At 41.1% G+C, this 25040-nt stretch overlaps 1 protein-coding gene across 3 annotated transcripts in view; it reads left to right on the top strand.

Annotated features, from left to right (window-relative positions):
- The window catches only part of LOC128738976 (GPI inositol-deacylase), a 666126-nt gene that overhangs the window by 220345 nt on the left and 420741 nt on the right, over nt 1-25040 (top strand). The gene's annotated exons all lie outside the window — the stretch shown is intronic.

Genomic DNA, 25040 nt, shown 5'->3' with positions numbered 1-25040 from the left:
AACGACTGACCACACCGTAGCCCTTGCGACTACGGAGCAGTCCAGTGACAACAAGATATCCACTAAACGTGCAAGGCAGTCCCCAGGGGAACAAACCCCCACGGGCCCGAAGAAGCGCTTGATCGCTGAGGATCGTAAGCAAACTGTGAAACCCACCGAGGGCAATAAGACGCAGTTAGCGCCCGACAATCAGTGGGAAACAGTGAAAAAAAAGAAGGCCAGAAAGAAAGAGGAGGATCGAACTCCAGTGAAAGTGGCCAGAAAAAAGAGGAGCAAAGGCGATGCCCTTATCCTCAAAACTGAGGGGCTGAGTTATGCAGAAGTTTTGAAGGCCATGAGAGGGGATGAGCAGCTGAAGGGTCTTGGCGCGGATGTGCGGAGTATCCGCCGCTCCCGCACCGCCGACATGATCCTTGAGCTCAAAAAGGATGCCACTGAGAAGGGTTCTGCCTACAAAGTGCTGGCAGAAAAGGTCCTTGGTGATGGCATACAGATCCGCGCACTGACGCCTGAGATGACTCTCCAGCTTAAAAACCTGGACGAAATCACTGAAGCGATCGAACTGACACGAGCTCTCAAGGAGCAATGTAACGTGGTGGTGACTACCGAAGCAGTTCGTCTGCGCAAAGGACCGGCGGGAACCCTAGTAGCTACAATAAGACTTCGACTGGTAGACGGGAATACAGCCCTGAAGGCGGCCAAGCTGAAGGTGGGATGGTCCGTATGCCCACTGAGCGTGTTCCAGCAGCCGGAGGCTTGCTTCCGGTGCTTTGAGCGAGGGCACAAGTCCTGGAGCTGTAAGGGGCCTGACAGAAGCCACCTGTGTAGAAGATGTGGCGGTGCGGGCCATATAGCGAGGGACTGTTCTGCGCCGCCCAAGTGCCTGATATGTACAGGCCAACGGGACGCTAAGCAAAGAACAGGAGGCTCAAAGTGTCCGGCAGGCGCGCCGGCGACTAAAACACGGGCGTAGTGCAGGTAACGCAACTAAACTTGAACCACTGCCATGCGGCCCAGCAGCTGTTATACCAAGCAGTTACTGAGTCGTTGACGGACATTGCCATCATTTCGGATCCATACCGCATCCCTGCCGGAAACGGTAACTGTGTCTCGGATAGGTCCGGGATGGCGGCTATATGGACGACAAGCAGGTTCCCGGTTCAAGAGGTTGTGTCAAATGCAGAAGAGGGATTTGCGGTTGCCAAAGTGGGTGGAATGTTCTACTGCAGCTGTTATGCCCCGCCGAGTTGGTCGATCGAGCAGTTTACGCGGATGGTAGACCGAGTATCAGTTGCGCTGACTGGTCTAAGGCCGGTGGTTGTGGCGGGCGAATTTAACCCTTGGGCGGTTGAGTAGGGAAGTCGTCGCACGAACCATAGGGGTCGGATTCTGCTTGAGGCTCTGGCAAAGCTCAACGTAGTTCTGGCCAACGTCGGCACCACAAGTACCTTCAGTAGGAATGGTGCAGAGTCTATTATCGACGTGAGATTCGGCAGTCCTGGTCTGATACGAGACTGGAGGGTAGACAATGGCTACACTCACAGTGACCATCAGGCGGTCCGCTATGGTGTTGGTCAGATAACGAGGCGGCAGGCGGCGGGTAGAGCCAACACTCCAACCACCCGTGGGTGGAAGACATCATACTTCGATCTTGAAGTATTTGTGGAAGCGATCCGAAGAGAGTGCGGTGATCGCGATATGCCCGATCCGAACGCTGATCATTTGGTTGAGGTGCTGTTGCGAGCGTGTGACGCCACCATGCCTAGGAAAAGCCGACCTAGGTATGGTAGGTCACCGGTTTACTGGTGGACAGAAGAAATTGCGGAACTCCGCGGAGCCTGCTTTCGTGCAAGGAGAGCAGAGCAGAATGTCGAGTAGCACTAGTTGCTGCACGCGCAGCGCTTAAGAGTGGGATAATAGCTAGCAAGACAGCTTGCTTTGAAAGGTTATGTGCCAGTGCCAATGCGAACCCGTGGGGTGATGCCTACAGGATCGTAATGGCAAAGGCTAAGGGTGCGATGGCGCCCACGGCCGACGTTCCAGTATCTCAGACCATAGCGTAGGATGGTCGGTCTCCGTGCCGAACATCCAAAGTAACGTGGGCGACGGCGGTTTAGAGGTCGGGGAGGAAGTAACGGTTACGAACGAGGAACTCATCGAGATCACTAAATCCCTAAAGGTGAGCAAGGCACCGGGACCAGACGGAATCCCGAATATGGCCATTAAAGCGGCTATTCTGGAGGCTCCCGAATTATTCGGGGCAGTAATGAGTAGATGCCTGGAAGCTGGCCACTTCCCGGACAGATGGAAGCGACAGAATCTGGTCCTATTGCCGAAGCCGGGAAAACCTCCGGGTGTCCCCTCGTCATATAGGCCGATCTGTCTGCTCGATACTGCCGGCAAGGTGCTGGAAAGGGTTATCCTTAACAGACACGTACAGTACACTGAGGGCACAAACGGTCTGTCAAGGAACCAATTCGGCTTCCGAAAAGGCAAATCTACGGTGGATGCCATCTTATCTATCACTAAGACAGCCGAGGTGGCGATCCAGCGCAAGAGAACAGGTGTTGGTTATTGCGCAATTGTCACACTCGACGTGAGAAATTCGTTTAATAGCGCTAGCTGGGACTCCATAGCCAACTCGCTTCGGAACGTCCAAGTGCCGGTGTCGCTGTACAGGATCCTGGAAAATTATTTCCAGAATCGTGTGCTATGCTACAACACGGAGGAGGATCACAAGTGCGTTCCAATCACCGCAGGGGTTCCGCAAGGTTCCATACTGGGCCCGGTGTTGTGGAACGTCATGTATGACGAGGTGTTGAAGCTAAAGTTCCCGGTAGGGGTGGTAATTGTCGGCTTTGCGGATGACATCACCCTGAAAGTCTATGGGGAATCTATCAGAGAGGTAGATTTGACGGCTGCCCACTCTATAAGCATTGTTGAAGATTGGATGCGATCCAGGAAACTGGAGCTAGCGCATCATAAAACGGAGGTTATCGTGGTGAACAACCGCAAGTCGGTGCAGCAAGCAAATATCAGCGTCGGGGACTGCACTATTTCGTCAACGCGGTCCTTAAAACTCCTGGGAGTCATGGTCGACGACAAGCTCAAGTTCGGGAGCCACGTCGACTATACCTGCAAGAAGGCTTCCACAGCTATTTCGGCATTGTCTCGCATGATGTCTAATAGCTCTGCGGTATATGGCAGCAAGCGAAGGCTATTAGCTAACGTGGTCCAGTCCATACTCAGGTATGGCGGGCCGGTGTGGTCATCGGCGTTAGGTACCAAAAGTTATCTAGCCAAGCTGGAAAGCACCTATCGTCTCATGTGCTTAAGAGTGGCGAGTGCGTATCGCACAGTTTCACATGACGCAATCTGCGTCTTAGCGGGTATGATGCCTACCCTACTAGCACGGTTGTTACAAAGTTGTTGTAATAACCGAAATATGACTAATTTCAGTCGTAATTTGGTTGCTACAACTAAATCAACCTAAAGTGTGCTACTTGGGTATTGGTATCATCATCAGCGAGGACGTAGAGTGCTTCAACCAACGTGGAACTAGAGGCATACGGAGTACCACAAGATCGGCCTCGATGACCACATGGCAGCGGGCATGGTCTAATTCCACAAAAGGCCGGTGGACACATCGACTTATCCCGGAACTATCCGGGTGGGTCAACAGGCGCCACGGCGAAGTCAACTTCCACCTGACACAAATTCTGTCAGAGCATGGTTGTTTTAGACAGTAACTGCACAAGTTTGGGCATGCGGAGTCCCCCGCGTGTCCCGAATGCGTGGACGTTGAGGAAACTGCAGAACATGCTTTCTTCATATGCCCTCGCTTCGCGGGCGTGAGAAGCAACATGATGGCAGTGAGCGGACAGGACACTACTCCGGATAACTTAGTCCAAAGGATGTGTTCTAGCTCGGACGTCTGGGGAGCGGTCAATGCGGCTGCTACCCAGATCGTACTTGAGCTACAAAACCGCTGGAAAGCCGATCAACGGCGAATAAACAGCCTAACTACCATAGTCCAGTAGTTATCTAAGAGCGTGCGTTAAGCACAATAGCCCCCCCCCTGAAGTAATACCGATAAGGTGGTGCCAGGGGGATTGAGGCTGGAGACTCGAGTAGGGTTTTAGTGGGTCTAGATCCTCACGCCCCAGTAGGGGGGTCGGGATACCAAACCCCACTCCTTGAGTTATCTTCTCAGGTGTCTGATAGCAGATTTCCCTACTCCTAAAAAAAAAATACGGTGATTTGGACGGTTCTATAACGTTATCATTAAGCATCCTTTTAATCTGTGATTCGATTTCGTCGTGTTGGGAGTAGATTGTCTTGTAGTTGGGTATGTAAGAAGGTGTAATTCTGTTGTAATTGTTGTTGTTGTTGTTTCTGTTGTGATTGTTGTTGCTATTTCTGTTGTAATTGTTGTTGTTGTTGTTGCTATTTCTGTTGTAATTGTTGTTGTTGTTGTTGTTGTTGTTGTTGTTAATATTTCTGCGGTTGTTGATGTTATTCCGGTTACTATTACTGTTATAGTTATTTGATCCTCTATTACGATTGTGACTACTGTTGTTGTTGTTCATAGCAGCACGTAGTCGACGTTGGGAGCGCTTCTTCCGATTTCGCCATGCCTTGAATTGCTTAAGTTCCTGCATTTCGCGTCGTTTTATTTTTTCATCGTATTCCCTCCAGTCAGCAGACCAACGCTTTGTAGAACCAATGAATCGCCATCCCGAATAATCATTGCTATTATCAATATTCAATTCCTCAGCTATGCTATGAGCGGGTGCATGTTGGGGGGATTCTAATTGAGTAACTTATTCAGATAAATTGTGTGTCGCACCCATAATCTCTGCGGCTGGCCAATTATATAACATGTCAGCAGAGACGGCACCATCATTCATTACATTAGACGTAGTTGAAATCGATTTAATTTCTTCGCTGATCAGTTTCAAGTCAGCTGAGCTGAGCTGAGCTGAGCGTCATTGTTTGTAACGTCGTAGCTATGTTATCGTTGCATGTTTGCATCGCTATTGAGGTCACATGGGTTTTAATCGATGTAGCATTGCCAGCTGTGTTTCTGCCGGCTGCCAACTCTTTTGTAACGTCAGCGATTTGTGTTTCAATGCGTTCGATCGTTTCATGTATGGCGCGTACGTTGTTCTGCTGTGTTGTACGATGAATCACTTCGGAGTGATTATTAATTACTTCAACTAACTGGGCTTGTTCCGCAGTTAGCGATTTCAAATCTATAGTAACATTTATTAGCGTTTGGTAAGAACTGCAGCACGGCAGTATATATGCCAGTGGGTCGATCTTTCTGTCTCGTTTACGTAGGGATCCTCGCTGAACTGTTACTCCGGCACAGGCGGCATGAAATGATCGTGTGCATCCGACACACGTCCACATTACCGAATCTACGGCAGAATCCGCCAAACAAATCTCACAATTCATGTTCATAAAACTAAACTGTAAAACTAGCACAAACAAAACTGTAATACAAATTAATACGAGTCAAGCGCAAAAAGTAACGCGAGCAAATTTAAATACGTCTACACTGTTCAACGACTGGACTGGACTGATCATGATATGAGTAACTAAAAACATTACTTTCTTCGGGAAAACGGTGTTAGTAATAGCAGCCTTGCTTATAGTGTGAAAAATAGTACAGAATTGTCACTCACGACAGCGTACATGTAATGTACTTGTGTGGGCTGTATCTTGCGCTACTCATAGCTCATGATCTTAGTAAACTAAGAAATCGCTTTTTTCGGAAATGGAAACATCGTTAGACATCGATTTTCCTAGAATTCTAATTGTATGTAATCCCTGATTTGCCTGATTAAAAAAATCTCATTGTTTGTTTCTCACCCCCCCCCCCCCCCTTCCTCTTTAGTGGCACACTCAAAATAATTTTGACGTCGAAATTGCGTGAAAAGTTATGTGATTATTTTCCATTTAATTTTTCCCGTACTATTTACGTGAATTTAACGTAGTTTGCATTAGTATGCGTGCATTTACGTGGAAATCAGATAGATGTTATTGTATTTTCCAATAATGTTCAACTGAAAGTCACGTAACTCCCTGTAGAGAAATTTACGTGATTTTTCACGTGGAAAGAACGTGTGGTTTATTTTGCGTGCATGACATCGTAAAAACAAAATCTTCATAAAATATTTGTAAGGACCTAACTTCAGAATGGCTGAACCTAAGAAATAAGTTTACATGACGTAATTTGTTCAACATTATGCAAAGAATTCGATCTTGTATTAATTTTACAAAAATAAGTGAAATTTGGAAATTTTTGAAAAATTTGTCGGAATAAAACAAAAAATCCGAAAGAGTGCTCATTAGTAGTAGATTTTAGAACTTGTTTTAATTTATCATTAATAAAGATGATACAAATCTGAGGGGACATGTTTTGAGATAATTCACGTTTTATGCTTTTTATTTTGATTTTGCAAAGTTTTTTCTTTCAGTGTATTTTTCCGAAAATACTCCTAATTTCCTACAGCTTTTCCGTTGCCGTCATTTTTAACAAATAAGGCCATTACAAATTTTTTATAAAGTTTTTGTCCTTCCGGTGTTCGGCCACTGAGGTGGGGGGGGGGGGGGTTGGTCGAAAAAAAAACAAAGTGAATTTTTTAATCGAGCAAAAAAAAACGGGTATAAGCATTTTTATTTAAAGCTTAAACGTGAAAACCGAATCTATTCTTGCTTATAATATATACGTTATTATTTTCCATGCAAAAATCTACGAAAAAAGACAAAAACGAAGGAAAATTTTTTTGGACGATTTTCGGAAATTCCATTGTTCGAATTTCCATTTTTGTTTCGTGCTAGAAGCATTAACTCAACTTGTACACTCATTTTTCGAGTTTTTCAGACTGTAGAGCTCACATACAATTGATTTTATAAAAAAAATTTGACTCATATCCTACGAATTATTTTTTTGCCCCCCGATTTTTCAAGCCAATTTCCAAGGGGGCACTATGGTCGAAAAAGCCAAAATTCCAGACAAAAATCAATATCTCGAAAACCATTGGCTCTACATATTTCATACATTCAGAAGATTTTGTTTAGAAAAAAAGACCTATCTTTTGGTATAATTAGTCATTAGGGTGGTGCACTTTTACTCGTTATAAAAATTTTAACTTTTTTGTCTTGCGATGTAGAGCAATACTTTCTACTACAAAGTTGTAAATAATTTATTTTGCAGAAACTTTGCTGAAGAAACCAAATTTGTATCTCATCTGTGTATCACTATACAACGAATTTTCTAGATTAAGTCAGGGTGGATCTTGAAAAAACAGTTTTTTTGCTCTAACTTTTTTATTTGAAAACCAATTTGAAAACTTTGTTCGGATGACTTTTGGAACGTAAAGTGATGCATTTTTTAAAACTTCTAGATAGTTGCTATCTATTGTCTGAAGGAAGATATAGATGTTTTCGATTCAAAATATTATAGTTTTGCACGGCGTCTTACACTTCCGTTGGCACATATTTTCGAAAACGGAATGAATGGTCTAAAAGTACGTACCTGGATCTACAAAATTCATGTAATGACATTTTTCCACACTTCTCCTGTTCTGAGAAAAACGCATTTGAAAAGTTAGTATTTTTCCATATTCAGCCCGCTGTGGTCCAATGGTTCACCAATATCTACGGTCCGCAGGGCCTGGGGAAAAGTTGGGTTCGAATTCTGTTATAATTGACTCCCATTATAGCTTGTTTTGTTCCATGTACCCGTAAGCGTTGCTTCAAGGGCCATCCCTTACCTGTTTTTTCGCTCTGCAGATGCTATTGCTCTATATTGCAAGACAAAAAAGTTAAAAATTTTATAACGAGTAAAAGTGAACCACCCTAATGAATAATTATACCAAAAGATAGGTCTTTTTTTTCTAAACAAAATCTTCTGAATATATGAAATATGTAGAGCCGATGGTTTTCGAGATATTGATTTTTGTCTGGAATTTTGGCTTTTTCGACCATAGTGGGGGGGGGGGGGTGACAAAAACTTTGAAAATGATTTGCAATGGCCTAAATAGTTTTCAAGATATATTTTGAAAAAAAAATATTGTTATTATTTAACAAATTGTTAAATAGTTAAATACACCTTTTTAAAAAGTTACTCGTGACGAAAATAATTATGTTTCATGGAAAATGAATCCATGCGTAGCGTCCAACATATCAGCAAAATTTCATCCCAATAAAAAATATTCGAGACAAACCGTTTTGTTAGTTGAGCTGGCATTGCTCATATAGTGCACTTGCACTCCACTTCAAAGTGAAAACCAACTTTTATTTGGCTGTTTTTTTTCACGTTTCTAAAAAAAAGTCATTGAACAGTAAAATTTTGACGTGAATTTTCTAGCATGCATAAAACCATGCTCAAAGTATCGTTTCCGACCGATTTCCGATTTTTTCAATTTTGTCACTTACACCCCTTTCCTTCTAACCCCCTCATATATAAGATATAGATATTAATATATTAGGCCCTATTAAAGCACTATAAATGTATAACTCTATAGGGCTTTAGGTTATATTATGAGTGGGAACGGTAAATATATTAAGGTTGAAAAAATATTTACATATGGAAAAGTAATATATTTTAAACAGTGTGTTGCCCCTCGGCTGAGATGTCAAGACCGAGGGATATATCGATTGTTTTTGTCGAAATCGTCGCACAAAGGTTTATAATAATATACACTTATATTAAATACGTAATCAAAGTGAAAACTAATCTTTTCGTTGATGAAATTTATTTCTAGATTATTTAACAAGTACATAGAAGAATTTCATGCGACAATGTTAGATGAATTAGATGAATCAGCGTAAAATAAATCTAATGAAACTGAATTATTTACTTGAGTGTAACTAAAATCCCTTGCATAGGAAGAATACCGTCATACGAACGATAAGAGACAACGAGAGAAATGTATCGTTCAATAGGAGAGTTACGCATACTGTGGCAAGATATTGAGCTTGCTGACGTTTACCGTACGCACACATCAATGCGCAGTTTGTTGTTGCTGTTGTTAGTTTTTACATTGATTTTACACGTTTGTTTTTGTTTTCCTCCAGTTATACCTCGGTCAGGGTGTCGATTACCTGGAAAATCAGGGAAAACCTGGAAATGTCAGGGAAATTCGTTTCAACCTGGATAAGTCAGGGAATGTCAGGGAATTTCATTTGAAGTCAGGGATTTTTAACAGGTGAAGAAAATATACCGAAAAAGCTATGGCTTGGCAAGGATAGCATTTATTTCAAGTAGCTGGCACATTGTTATTCATTGCCATCACAAATGCACAAATGAAATGAAAGATGGCACGTTATTTTGAGTTTGACTCACGTGCAACCAATCTGTTGCGTACAAATTTCACAGAGTTTCGAAATCGAGTTTCGAATTTCATGAATGTGCGACTGACCCGCTCTTTACCAGACCACGCTTCTCAACAACGGTTGGACCGATTTGATCGATTTTCGTAAGGGCTCACCGCTCACCACCTAATTGATCATTATCAATATTTCAATATTTATTGGATTCTTCGATATTGATCGGATATTTAGCACAAAAGTTTTTGGGACAACTTTTGTGCTTAATTAGTTTATTTTGCATGGAAAGTGACATAAAAGTCCATGCTAGGCTAGTGGATGTTGACATATTTTTAATCTGTGCATCGCTATTGTTGAGACAATACTTTTTCTGTTTTCTCTACGGCCAATGTAGCCAGATTCTTACAACACTATTCTACGCTTCGAGAACAACTATTCATTGGGTCATGGGAGCTGACATTTAGAAAAGTCCAACTTTTAATACAAAGAAATTTTGCATCTAGATAATTCCAGACTTCCGGACCGAAATCAGACTGTAACCGAAACGAGAACGAATCAAACTGAACCAAAATCAGCCTTTGAAAATAAGCTACGGCATTTAACCCATTTGTGCCGGAACCCGGACTTTAATTTTTATTCTGATGTCGATCACTAGTGAAAACCTACGATTAATTCGTTTTCGGAGGATAGACCATTTCAGCATCAAAATCTTGATTTAGTCCAACAAATCAGTCATATGTTTGATACTCGACTGGAAGCACCCAGGGGAGCACAGAGTCCATAGAATCATAAACCCGACGTTATTAAAAGTAGATCGAATAAAAATATAAGATCTGGATTCAAATAATAGAACGAAGCTGCGTTGCTCACTTCATCGTCGCAAAAAAGATGCATTTGAATTGATAAAGACAAATGAATTCATTAAGAAATAGTAATTAAAGAGTTAACAACCAATTTAGTCTAATAAACACTTTGAAAAGAGAAATTAGCGAGATATTTTGCAACTGGATTTTTTCGAAATACACCTGGAAAAACCTGGAAAAGTCAGGGAATTTTATTTTCACCGGATAATCGACACCCTGTCGGTAAAAAACATACGTTTGAGTGAAAAACGATAAGTTTTTGTAGCTTTTTGCAATGGGCTTAGCAAGCTCTATAGCATACTCTAAACAAGAGTCAGTTTTTGGACGAACGTAGACTTTGACGGACGTTGTTCCGTATTCCGGAGGGCTCGGTTGGAAATAACCGACGGACACGACAACTTCGTGGGGGCTATAGCCCAAATTGGGCTATAGCCCAATTAACGGGAGCCCGATTTAAACGTAGCCCACTTAAAGATAGCCCAACGAACGAAAGTTAACTGTACATATGAAAATGCCAGCAGAGAAGCGGATAGCATTCAAATATTCGCTATCATTATATAATATTTTGCCGAATACCATTTTGCAGAACACCACTTCTCGGTTGACCATAACGCAGAATATAGAGTTTCGTGAAAAACCATTTCACGAAAAATCTTTTCGTGGAAAGTACCATTTCGCAGGGGTGATTCTCTCCTTACTCGCTGGCACTCGTTCAGACCCAATTGAAGGAAAGTAATAGAGGTCAATAGATCTAAAAAATAAATAAACCTAGATAGAGGTGATCGCAGTGGCCGGCGTTTCCGACGGCGGGTCGCCGGCAACACTCGCGGCCTGCTGCCGTCTCACCCTGAATCATCTAGTGTTACTAGATCACCCACTACTACTAAGCTTACCTCAGCGCAACGATCGGATTTTTACATGCTTGTAAATGGAAAGATCGAGCACCGCAAGCTGCTGCACGGGATGCAACGTGTGGATACCGAGAACTGGACACACTGTGGAAACCAGACAGCAGATACCGTGGTTGGGCCACGTTTTGGAATTCGCCCATAAGTTTCTTCTTCTTCTGTTGGGTACTCTCACCACTGCGTCCATTATTTTGAACTATTGTGGTATGGCCCATTGTCTCTTTTGCTGTACGCTTCAGGCTTACCTACCACTTATTGAAGAAGTGGTAGGCTGGAAGCTAGAGCGAGACAGGTGCCAATCAGGGATGACTTGGTTTATAAACCTTATAGTCCTGATCGGCGACGCAAACCAGATCTCCCTAGGCTCTAGTAGGGCCTTTTTGAGATACTGCAGTCTGCGTCCTATTAGTGCTCCACAATTGCAAAGTAAGTGTTCCGAGGTTTCGCTCTCGGTATTGCACAGGCGACAAATATCATCTTGCACGAAACCGAGATTCCGAAGATGATATTTACTCGGGCAATGTCCTGTCACCAGACCGGTAAACGTGCTGAGGTCTCTCTTATTGAGACTCAGCAGCTTCTGAGTAACCTTAATACTAGGCATTATAAATTTCTTTGATTGTTTGAGCGACTGTACAGCCATCCAATTGGCCATAATCATTCGGCTCTCCCATTGTTTCAACCCATGTTTCATCACACAGTCCGAGATACCGCAGAATGGATCCGGACCTGTGAATGGAGAGTTAGAACCACATTTGGCTAGTTCGTCTGCGACTTCATTTCCGTCTATTCTGCAATGACCAGGGACCCAGTACAGGTTTACCGAGTTTACCTGGCTCAGTTGCCGTAAGAGACAAATGCAATCCCAGACAAGTTTTGAGAAACACTTAAAAGCTTTAAGCGCTTTTAGTGCCGCTTGACTGTCAGAGAAAATGCAGATATTGGCATGTCTGTATTTCCTTTTGAGACAGACGTTTGCACATTCTATTATAGCTGCTATCTCAGCCTGGAAAACTGTTGGCCAATCTCCCATTGCTATAGATATTCTAGTTCTGGGGCCGTACACTCCAGCACCCGTTTTGACTCCCACCTTTGATCCGTCGGTATAGAACTTGATTGAACCACTGCGGACGCTAGGTCCCCCCTCGTTCCAGACCGAACGGGATGGTTCGTTCACCGTGTATGGGATGTCGTAGTTGGTTCTAGCTTCCATCCAATCACTGTTCATTTCCGCAACTGGGCCAACAGGTAGAAGTTTCAGGATACTCAAGTGTCCGATTTTATCCCCGTCGAGTATTGTTTTCCATCGTTTAAGTGTTAGGGCGCTTTTCTTAGCCTCTAACTGAACGTGTTGATTCAGAGGTAGCAGGTGGAGAATAGCTTCTAGAGCCATCGAAGGTGTGCTTTTCATTGCTCCGGTTATGGCCATGCATGCTAATCGTTGAAGTTTGTTTAACTTTTTAATAGCCGTGGCTTCTGAAGTTTTTGGCCACCATACCAACGAAGCATAAGCTATCCTAGGTCTCACAATGGCGGTGTAGACCCACAACACCATTTTTGGTTTGAGGCCCCATGTTTTTCCCACCATTTTTGAACATACCCATAGGGCAGTGTTTGCCTTGCTGATTATTGAATCTAAGTGTGCGTTCCAAGATAATTTAGCGTCTAGGATTACTCCCAGATATTTAACTGAGACGCTGCATTTAATTTCTTCTTTCCCAAGGTGCAGAGACTGTAACTCCAGTTTTCTCTTCCTAGTGAAAGGAACAATGGTTGTTTTTGAAGGATTAATGCCCAGGCCTTCTTTACTACACCAAGATAGTGTAAGGTTTAAGGCCCTTTGCATTCTATCCGATATCACGTCGTCGAATTTTCCACGAACCATGATGACTAAATCATCAGCAAAGCCCACAACTTCGAAACCTTTTGCCTCTAAGCTTCTCAGAAGATCATCAACTACTAATGACCAAAGAAGGGGTGAAAGAACCCCTCCTTGTGGGCAACCTTTGGTTGCAGTCACCGTTGTTGAGAGCCCTCCTAGCTCCGAGGTGATTTGCCTATGTGTGAGCATACTGTGGATCCATTCGACTATACAGTTATCAAACTGTCTTTTCTTCATCGCATTTACCATTGATAAATGAGAAGCATTATCAAACGCCCCTTCGATGTTTTCCTGGTTTTGGTATAAATACAACTTTTACCAATCTCCATGTAGACGGAATATGATTTAGTATCAGACTTGCCTTAAAAATCTCGATTAGAGATGGAATTAGCGCTGATTCTCCATTTTGAATCTGCGCTGGGAAAATCCCATCTGCACCTGCCGATTTAAAAGGTTGAAAGGATCTCACTGCGTTTTCCATCCTAGCCCTAGTGAAAGCCATCCCTGCGACTCTGGTTGCAATCTCTTTTGTTCTCTCAGATCCCGAAGAGTTTCTTTGAGAACATCCTATGTCACAATCAGAGTCCGAGCTGGCAGCAGCATGAGCTGAGGAAGATCCCGGAAAGTGAGTCCCCATCATTAAGTCTAGTACTTCAGTCGGAGATTTTGTGAACGAACCGTCATCTTTCTTGAGAGTACCGAGTCCGTTCGAATGATCCTTAGCAAGAGTCTTGTTAAGTCTTGCCACAATTGGAGTACTTTCAATGCTTTCACAATTGTGTACCCAAGATTTCCTTTTTGATCGTCTTAGTTCTTTGCTATATTCGGTTAGAGCTCTCCTATATTGAGTCCAGTCCGAAGTAATCTTTGCTCTATTGAACAGTTTTCGCGCCATTTTGCGAAGCCGTTCGAGCCTTCTGTTCCACCAGGGAACATTCCTAGTTGAAGTAACCCTTTTAAGTGGACAATTACTGTTATAAGCAGAGACTATCGTTTGGTTTAAGACCTTTGAGGCCGACTCAAGTTGTTGAACCGACCTAATTCTTGTAGTGAGGTTTTTCGTTTCGAGCTCAAGCGCATACTGATCCCAGTTGGTTTTCCTAGGATCTCGATATGCGACCTGTGACACTAGGCCACCCACCCATTCAAAAATAATGTGCCTATGATCAGACAGCGATGCTTCATCCGACACGTGCCAGTTCTGTATTTTCTCTGAAATTACTGGACTGCACAGGGTCAGGTCCAAGACTTCCTCCCTGATAGCATTAATGAATGTTGGTTCATTGCCTCTATTAGCAATATCGATATTGTTTGACGAGAGAAATTCTAAAAGGCACTCCCTCGATTGTTGATGTCAGTACTTCCCCACAGAGTGTGATGAGCGTTGGCATCACAGCCGATGATAAAGTCTTTGTTGACTTCTCTGCAATATTTTACAAACGCCGCAACCTCTTGAGTGGGAGCCTCAGGACAATCACCAGGAAAATAGGCCGATGCTATGATAATATCGGATTTTCCCCTGGCGGTTGGTACCTCAACTCTGATCGCGACGATTTCTCGTTTAATGAACTCTGTAATGGGAAAACAATTAATATTTGCATTAACCAGGACAGCAGCTCTCGGAGAGTCATGCTTGTCATCATAGTATAACTTACATGTTCTTGTTTGAATACCTTGTATTCTTCCTTTGTAGACCCAGGGCTCTTGAATCAAGGCCAGGTCCACAGCATCTTTGATAAACCTCCTGGAAAGTACGCCCGATGCAGCTTTCGCATGATGGAGGTTTATCTGCAGAACCTTAGTGTTCTGCATTTTTGTGAATTTTCCGCTCACTAGCATTTGGGAGAGACGGATTCCCTGGTGGTTTAGACCTCATGGTGGCAGTTTTCTTACTGCCAGTACCCGAACTCGGTTTGAATCGAGGGGGGGGGCTGGCTTCGAGTGGTTTCGCTTTTTCCACGGATCTTACAGGAGTTTCCTGAGCCACTTGTGGAGACCACTGTTTTGGTTCCACTCGGCCCTGGCACCGCCATACTGTCAAGATCCATGGGCATGGGAGACTCACCTCGATGAGTCTTCTCTTTACCAGAATCACTGTTGGGAGCCATTTGAGCATTCTGTGGAACCTCCTGTTTGGTTCCAGTAGCTCCATGGATCCCCTGGTTGTTAGGATTCTTGGAGTTTTGAGACTCAGCGCCAGCGGACCCTTGATTCACTTTGACTTCGCTAGTACTGGCCTCAGAGATTTGTGCCTCCATAGGCTGACTTGTGATTTGTTGCCTCGGAGTTGTTTTTTTCAGCCGGGTTTCGCCGAACCGAAAATTTATGATGAAGTCTTTATTCACGAGTTGACGCCTAGAAGCTTCATCAATTGTTAGCGACCAATCCGCATGTTTCCCATTGGGATTAGTTCGCTGCAAAATTCGCCATTTGTCAGTAACTAGATTCTCATTCTGACTCTCTATGAGTCCTCTGATTCTCTCGTTATCGAATGACGCGCTTTGTGGGAAGAAAGCATGATAGATTTCTGGACGCGGAATGTTCTTTGCATCCAGAGCAACGAGTCTTGATCCTTCCCATAGAGATAAGCCAGGAACCACTTCCTTCAGCCACTCCGAAGTCTCCTGGTCTTTACAAGAAAGAACCAGGTACCCGGACTTGTACGAGCAGTTAAAGAACTTAGGTTTAACCTGCTCGTTACGTTGTTGCTCTATGGCTGTTAGTAGAGCATCTTGTATCGAATCCAGTTGTGCCGTACTCAGTTCAGTGCTGGGATAGTCCTCAGAGAGGATCCCAACTCTGATCTGACTTGCGGCCTCCCTGTAGGAGACACCAGTAGTGGAGTCCGAGGGAAGCTTGGGGGCTTCTCTCGTAGACCTCACTCCTGTTCCCCCCCTTCGAGCGGGATGGGTGGTTTGCTTTCGCACGACCTGTCCCACTCGCTCTCTAGGATTTAGAATTCGCTTCTGTTTTTTGGGGATCGGCTTTTCTCCGCTGCTAGGCAGCTCCGATCCTCGTTGCCTTTTACCTGACACAGAAGCAGATTGAGCTAACACTTGCTCCCGTGCCTCCTTTGCAGGAAGCCCTGAGGCAAGCAAACTCTTTAATTTCTTTTTCTGAGCTTTTGTCAGGTTCCGTTTCCACGGAATTTCATTCTCAGCTGGACCTTCCGCTTTAGGTCCAGATCTGATTGTGACGGTTATTCCGTCGCTTTCATCATCCGTCGACTCACAACGAGTCGGCGTGTTGAGAATAGACGAGGAACAAGACGGAACCTCTGCTAACGCATCGTTCAATTCCTGATCCTCCCCTATGCTCATCTCCTCCTCCTTCGTTTCCGGCAGAGACAGGCTGCCGGAGCCCTGTGTTTTATTTATATTTAGACTCTCCATATGAATCCCACGAGTAGCTCGGTAAAAGATGGTCCGCTGCATCAGTGACCGGCTTAATGCAGTAAGGGCAAGAATACTGTGGAGGGTGCCCTGGTACTCCACAGGCTCCGTTAGCGGCTGAGTATTTCTAGAACCCCCTCCACCATTCATCCCTCGGCACGGGTCGCATGACACCTTGGATTAGGGGTTTATCCATTTAGATTTTTACGTGATAGCCATGGATAACAGCTATTAAAACCATCCTTCTTAGGGGCTTTGGACCCTCTGCTCAGGTTCTTAGTATTTCCAGGTTCATTGAACATGTTGCTACCCAGATCCGTCATTTGCAGGCGAAGTTGCCCATAAGTTACGTTTCAAAAGGAATTTTGGAAATCTAAATACATCGTTGCATAGGTCTAAGAATAAGGTATATTTCCGGAAAGTTTTAAGATGATTGCTTGAAAAATAAAAAAGTTATAGTCATTTACGTAAAGACAAAAAATGTTGTCATAGTCGGGCCATGTTGTACAGGTTGGGCCACCGCAGAAAATCTAAGACATACGAATTGAAATTCTATATAGAGACATTAAAAGAATGAATTCCGTGAAGAACGGCTCATATAGGTACAAATACGCTATTTTTAATTGCATTTTTGTGAAATTTTGGCGATCTTGTAAAATCAATATTGCTCCAATCGCCTTTTCCGTAGTGTACAACTACAATGAAAAAACAACAAAAATCTAGGTTTTTATCATATTAATTTTGCTTTATTTCATCACATTTTACGTGACTGACATTCTCTAGCGATTATTGCGCTTCTGTGCTTAAAATTATGGTGGCCCAACTATGACTACTCAAGTGGCCCGACCTTTACAAATAGCGCTTTTCTAGTATTTAACCTTAACCTTCTTAAACTCCTTACTGGAAGGGCTTTTTCTACAGTCTTCGTGTGCAGCACAACACACTTCATGCATTTTCCAAATTTATCTCGATAATTGCATTTCATGAATCATTTGTTGGAGAAAAGTTCATTGCGCCTGGAAAACTTTTTGAAGTAGGACTACTTCTTTGATTTCTATATTAGGGTGCACTTTAGAAAAACGAAAAGGGAACATGTAACGAAAAGTGGTTATGGTTTGCACGCTTATAACTCAGTCATCCGTCAACAGATTCTAGAGATATTGGTATCAATCGATTGGAAATTTTTCAAAAAATCCATAACAATACAATAGATTCCATGTTTTCCAAACAGACGTTTAATAATTGAGAAAATATTAGACGTATATTCATTATTTCATTATTTTCATGTTTTTGCCTTCCCACGCCAATGCTTCCCTAGCACAGATGACAGAAATATATATGAGATGAGCTATGGGTATGGGTTAAGCTGACCTTTGATTGTATTTAATTTACGCTCTATAGAATCCGCTCGAAAATTGTTGAGCTTCAGTGGGTGCTGCTTGCTCGGAATAAGGCATCGAAGACATTCTAATTCACCAAGCAAGACGCCAACAAACCGAAGAAGTAACCGACTCGCCCGCCAGCGAACGGTATGGTTTTTGCTGCTATCAATACCCAGTAAAATCAATGGATCCTCGCTGCAAGCCGTTAGAAGTAAATCGCCGCTAGCCGCAATTGTGACGTTCCAAGGTTGGACACGTTTGTGAAAAACCCGAATTAATCCACCTAGCGGCGTGACCTAGCCTTTCTACTGCCACAATAACCATTATTTAGTTTTTCAGGAGCATCTATAATTAACTTGACTCTATTTTTAAATATCCGTTCTGTATTCCTCAAAATCCTTATTTGCCAGTAAAATTCACAATGTCCAATACGTAGAATAATTATATTTTCTTTCCTTGGGTGCGTAAATAGTTGCAAGCGTCATTTATGTTACTTGGTGAACACCTTATTTAGTTTTATAATTTTTACGTGATTTATAAAAAAATATAATTTTTGCAGACTTGAATGAATATATATAGAAAATTAGAAATTAACCCTCTAACGGGTCTACAGACGGCCTTAACTTTCGGGCTTCAGAGCCACATACGAAACATGTTACGAATTGACAATATGAAATATGTGTTCTTAGCAGATTTTTTGATATTTTGATATTAATACCATGCGTTCAAAAGTTAGCATCTTTGAAAAACAAAAGTACAGAAAAATTATCATTATACTTCGCTTTTGAAGAAAAAGGATATCTACAACAAAATGATTCATATCAAAATTTTACTATTAGTTTGCTTGGCTTCAATTTTGCAATATAGGTATCTGAATTAGAAAAAATAACTGAATAGAGCATTAGATATGAAAAGAGAAATTGAAATTTTTCTTAGCTGGCGCTCTTTCAAATAATTATTTTTGCATGAAAATCAAAACTTAAGCTTCTTTTGAATGTACTTTCATGAAAAGATAGTCATTAGCTTGGTCGCATCGTTTTTACAATGTATCCCATAAGAGGGACAGGGAAACAAAATGAGATAAAAAAAATAGTGCAAAAGCTGCGCCATAAACATGCTTGAGAATGGGAAATATGATCGATATGATTTCAAGTGCTTGTCATTTTTTATTTATTTATTAAAACATGATACATGACATAAGACATCTATCCTTGAAAATGTCACTAACGAAAACAAATCTTATAAAACTATTACCGTGCAACGTTTACTTCCTATTTTTCATATAACATGCCTAAGCTCTAGTATCTATTGATAGGAAAGAGCTTCTATTGATGGGCAAAATTTGTTTGAAATTTGTATAATTTTGTTTGGAAAAATCAACTCACTAGTATTTTTAATCCTATATACCACTAGACCTACATGTTTAAATTAACTGCTTTTCTTCGCTTTTTGCTTTTCTTGTACAATTGTGAGTAACATCAAGTGAAGAAAATGACAATTGAAATCTGAAAGCAAAGAAAAGAAAAAACTTTTCTATTGAATCCCGCTACTTAATATTTATTTGCAACAGATGCGTAGTTCGCCTACGACGCGCAGGCTTCATCACTGTCTTATTTCAAAGCGTATACGTATCTGTCGCGAATAAATATTAAATAGTGGAATTTAGTCGGTTTAGTTTTTTCTTTCTTTAATTTCAGAGTTCATATTCCACTAAGAGACTTCAAAAACTTCAAGCAATTGACCTGTTTCTCACTTTTCTTGAATTTCAATGCAAATTTAAAATGATGATGATGGAACCACCTCATTCCCCTACAAAGGTTTGAGGTAGTCGATTTATCTAATAGATAATTAGTGAATATACATTTGAACCAGGTAAGCAAACAAAACGATCTGGTTTTTGACACAGATATAAATTCCTGCGACGGTATTCAAATACAAGTTATAACTATTAAAAATATATAATTTTTCAAGTTATTGCCAAACCAAGAATCTCCAGTATCAATTTGCAACCTTCTGCCAGTTACCAAGATGTTCATATCATTTTGGTTAAGCCGATACCCAGTTTAGCCCGCTACTAAGTCGACGCAGTCCCGACGAGGCCATTCCCGCTGTAATCAGCAAGCAAAGCAAAGTCCAACCTTCAACTTAGTATGAGACTTATAAGAGCATCCCCACCCAGGGAAGTCAAGAAAATTTCCAACCCGAAAAATCCTTGACTGGCTAGGAAAATATACATCTAATAACAAGCAGAACCATCCAAATCTTCCTAAACACTCACGAATTTGTCAATTACTAATAGTAAGGTCATATATTTCTAATAGAAAGAACAGTCAAAATTAAAATCAGTCCTCTATATCTGTTTAACGCGCGCGGTTCTCAAACCTTTGAAGACTAATCTATTTTTTTTAACTACATCATCAATTACAAAATCCATCATCACCATGGTGACGAACATAATAGTTTTAATGTGCTTTATTAATCTCTAACAAATACTCGATTAACAAATGTCCAAATTAAATAATCAGTAGCAAGAACTTCGTCAAATATTATTTACAGTCACCCCAGTATTACGGGCCACCCAGTATTATGAGCCAGTCTATACTTTACGTTAGTTTTATACGTAACAAATTAATATTTAATTATCGAATATGAGTTCAATAAATAGCAGCAACATTCTCCTGCATGGTTGACAGCAATACACTCAGTTCCAATGCGTTAATTTTCTTAATTTTCCGATAGTTGTCAGTTGGCTCCAATCGACTGTCGATTTGTTGTTATTTTTGCGGTTGTTATAAAAAGTCGGTTGTGAATTATAAGCTGAATAGCGGCGTAAATTTGTGTATCTGAGCATAAAATGGATGGAAATCGAGGGAATAGGTATGTATTCATAGAATTACGGTGAAACCACCTAGAAAAATGCATTTTCCGCTTTAATATACAAAATTAAACAATGGCCCATAATACTGGGAGCAAAATTTACTTTTCCCAGTACTATGGGTCAAGCATATAGATCAACAGTATTCGCTGTTTTTGACTCTAATTGTAATTTTTTTCTCAGTAAAACGAATAAACGAGCAAGGAAAATCAATATACAGAAATCAAAGCTCTATGATCCATTACGCTCTTGATCTAGCAAGACTAACCGGGATCGGGAAGTTGCAAAAAATCGGGAAGTTGCAAAAAATCGGGAAGTTGCAAGGGATTACAATCTACCGTACAGTACAGTTCCGCGTTACTTTTGGAAACCACCCAAAACTTATAAGCCAGGACCAAATACTTTTCTTCTTCCTGAACTTACTTAGTTGGCTTGCCGTTCTAAGACAAAGCCTGATGAACAAAGTTTCTCCAATGCACTCGGTTGTGGGCCAACACTCTCCAATTTCTCAGACTCGCTCCACCTAGTCTAACCATCTTGCTCGCTGCACCCCTGGTAGTCTTATTCCTACCGGATGTGAGGCAAATACTTTGCAGGGTAGTTGTTCGCATTGGCGTAACTAGGGGGGGGCTAGGGGGGGCTAAGCCCCCCCTAGGAGACATTTAGCCCCCCCTAGAAAAATTAGGCTGGATTTTTAAATTTAAGAAAAAACTATAGTTAGATAACTTTACATAATAAAAACTTGAGAGTAATTTTTATATGCATCAAAACTTAAAGTTCCCATGCATCAATGTACATTTAATTTTAATATGCCAAGGAAATAAAATGGTCGAAAAAATGCTGGGGGCTATAGCCCCCCCTAGAAATGAGCGCTAGTTCCGCCAATGGTTGTTCGGCATTCTTGCAACTTGTCCTGCCTATCGTGTCCGGATAGCATTAGCCGCCTGTTGTATACTTGGTTTGCCATGTGCTATCCTGGAGACCATCACTTTGATGGAGCCCTCTGCGTGATTCGAATGGACTTGACAATCTACTCGAAATCCAAACACAGCACTGAGTACCATCCATCATAGATTGAATCAGTTTGATGTGCTTCCTGAAGAAGAAGCTATAATTGATTCTAATCTCAACTCACTTAGACAGTTGCTGAGTACAGTATTAGATACAACAAGATCACTCAATCGCGAAAACTACACACACACACACACACACACAGGCGCGCGCGCTCGCTTTTCTCTAAATAAAACCAATTTTGCTTTATTGACCCATAATACTGGGAGCATTGACCCACAATTCTGACCAGGGTTAAAAGTGGCCCATAATACTGGGAATGGAACATGCTTACATTTTGTTGTTCTGAACAAAAGTGTGTAATTTTGGAATAAGTTTGCCTACAGAACATCAAATTATGATATATTTATAACCAATTAGGTTATAAATAAACTGTAAATTATTTAAATCTGTGTTTCTACCAATAATTTTGCATCATCATCATGCTTAACTGGCCCATAATACTGGGATGACTGTATATTAAAAAAAATATACTAAAAAAACTCAAAATACAGCCTTTACGTGTGAAATACATTGTCTCTTAAATTCTGATAGCGTCGTTGTACGTCTGATGTGCCTAGGTATCGAATTATATATCTTAATTCCCTTAAAGAATAAAGAATTTTGAGAAGCACTAGTTATAAAATTAGGTGTTCTAATCTCTGCCGCATTTCTAGTATTATATCTATGGATGTCACTTCCCCTTACAATTCGATCACACAAATATCGAGGCAGCAATCCATTAACTACTTTGACTATGAACACCATTGTCAAGAAAACAATTCGTTGCTTCACCGACAACCATTGCAAAGCGTCCAGCATCAACGTTGAGGAAGTGAATCTATTGCATCGCAAAATCAAACGCATGATTTTATTTTGTAAACGCTGTAACCTCGATATTTGTGATTCATTCGCTAAGAATAATATGGAAGTGCAAAAATCTAAGTGGGGAGAGATGATTGATTTATAGAGATGAATCTTACTAAAAGTATTCAGCTCTTTTTTCAAACGACAGAGAATCCCGTACTTCTTGGCAATTTTTTTGATGACATTGTCAATATGGGTATTGAACTTGAGTTTGTCATCAATAATTACTCCAAGATATTTAATCCCGTGTACCCGTTCAATGATTTCACCGTCAATCTCTACATCAACGTGATCATTAAAACGGTTGCGCGATATTACCATGAATTTGGTTTTACTGGTATTCAACTTCAGTTGTTTGAATTTCAACCATCTACTCAGCGAGCGCAAATCTACATTCAAGTGTGTTATGGCATAATCGAGATTTTTAGCTGCTATGAACAACACAGTATCATCAGCGAAAAGATTGATGTCACAGAAACGTAAGACTCGTCTCATGTCATTAATCTACATAATGAATAATAGAGGCCCCCACTCCCTTGGGGTACACCTAGAGTGTTCCTCACGGGATCTGAGATAAAATCATTAAAAATTGTCTTTTGAGTTCTGTCACATAAGTAGCTCTCAAACCATTTATATGCATTACTCGTTATTCCGAAGCGCTTTACTGTTTGCAACAATAAGGGCCTAGAAATCGTTTCAAAAGCACGTTTCAAATCCAAAAACACCGCAACAATAGTATCTTTACGCTCGATATTCTCTTTCCATTTTGCTAACACCAAATTCAATGCAGTTTCACAAGAATGATCTTCCCGATATCCTGATTGCTCTGGTATTAGCAAATCGTTATTGTTAATATAGTTCAACAGCTGGCCTTTTACAACAAGCTCTAAAATTTTTTCTAAAGTATGCAACATATTGATAGGGCGAAACTCTTCGGCTTTAATCGTCCCAGCAATTTTTTGAATTGGAACCACTAACGATTCCTTCCAAACATGTGGCACGTGCCCAGTTTGCAATGATTCATTTATAAGGCTCAGCAGGTCGTGTCCAATGACATGAAAGCAATCTTGTACAACTCTAGCGTTAACATTATCAATTCCAGTCGTTTTTTGCAACGAAAAACAAATATTTTTAAGTTCTACTAATGTTATTGGATAAAAATCGCTGAAACAACAGTTAGTGGCAATCGGTTGTTTTATTTCATCTGGTTCATCAACTAATTCAATAGATTGATTAATTGAAGAAACACTATCGATGAAATAATTATTAAACTTAGAAGCGATTGTTTGTTCAGATTGCTCTTCAGTGCCGTTAAAAGTTATGGACCGCGGTTTACAATCGCCAGGTTTTAACAAAGATTTGAGTATTCTCCATAACTCTTTGCTGTTGTTTTTGTGTTGATCAATTTTCCTCTGTATATATTCACTCCGTGTCTTGTTTAGAGACTGTGAATACATATTCCGCGAAATGGTATAGTTGTACCAATGATCACTTCTATTTGTTTTACAAAACGTTTTGTACCATTTGTCTCTTTTGCGTTTAAGGCGCAGCAAATCCAAATTGTACCAGCTATTCGAGTTCCGAATAACAACGAACTTTTGTTTGACTAACTGATTGGTACATGCTTTTAAGGTGTCATTAAGCACCGCCGTTTTCTGATCAAGGCTCCCTGTTAATGGAGAATCCAAGCTTCGTGTAACAAGTTCCGATACCTTTTGTTTCGAGTAATTTTTCCAGGTCTTTAATTTCACCAGACTACTACTACTGTTCATGCTACGATCGATATTTATTACTATCGTCTCATGATCAGTAAATTTTAACTCAGGACACACCACTGCCAAAACAGAGTCAAAGTTAACGTAAACGTGGTCTATTAAAGTTCTACTGAACCTGGAAATACGCGTATATTCTTTAATTATTTGTTTTAAATTAAAGAATTCCGCTAATCGCTTCAAATGATTCGAATTATAGTTATCGCGCCAATTTATGTTGAAATCTCCCGTAATCATAGTAAATCTACTACAATCCACGAATATCTCAAACCAATTTTCTAATATCTCTATAACTCGTTGGTCGCTAGAACTGGGAGAGTGATAAATAACACCATAATTTCCCATCTTCATGCCGCTTTCCACTGTTATGCCTAAGAACCAATTACAATCGATTACTTCGTTGTAGCGAAGAATAAATTGAACAGATTCTTTGACATAAATAGCAACCCCTCCAGTATGCCTTGAATGTGAACAACAGGCAGATATTTTGTATCCCGGTATAGAATATTGATCAAATGCATCAATATCTACAATATGCGTTTCTGACAAACATATCAAAGATGGACATTTTTCTTCTACAATCTGTCGCAACGCAACGTAGTTTGTAGATAACCCAGCAATATTCAAATATATTATGTCAAATTTATTCACATTTCTCTTAGAGTTTGGTTGCTATTTATCGAAATGTAAACTGCCTTTTTTCTGAT

This window comes from Sabethes cyaneus, chromosome 1 (assembly GCF_943734655.1).
Source record: "Sabethes cyaneus chromosome 1, idSabCyanKW18_F2, whole genome shotgun sequence".
Taxonomy (NCBI): Eukaryota; Metazoa; Arthropoda; class Insecta; order Diptera; family Culicidae; genus Sabethes; species Sabethes cyaneus.
Note: the sequence above shows the minus strand (reverse complement) of the source record. Positions and strands in the feature narration are given on the sequence as shown.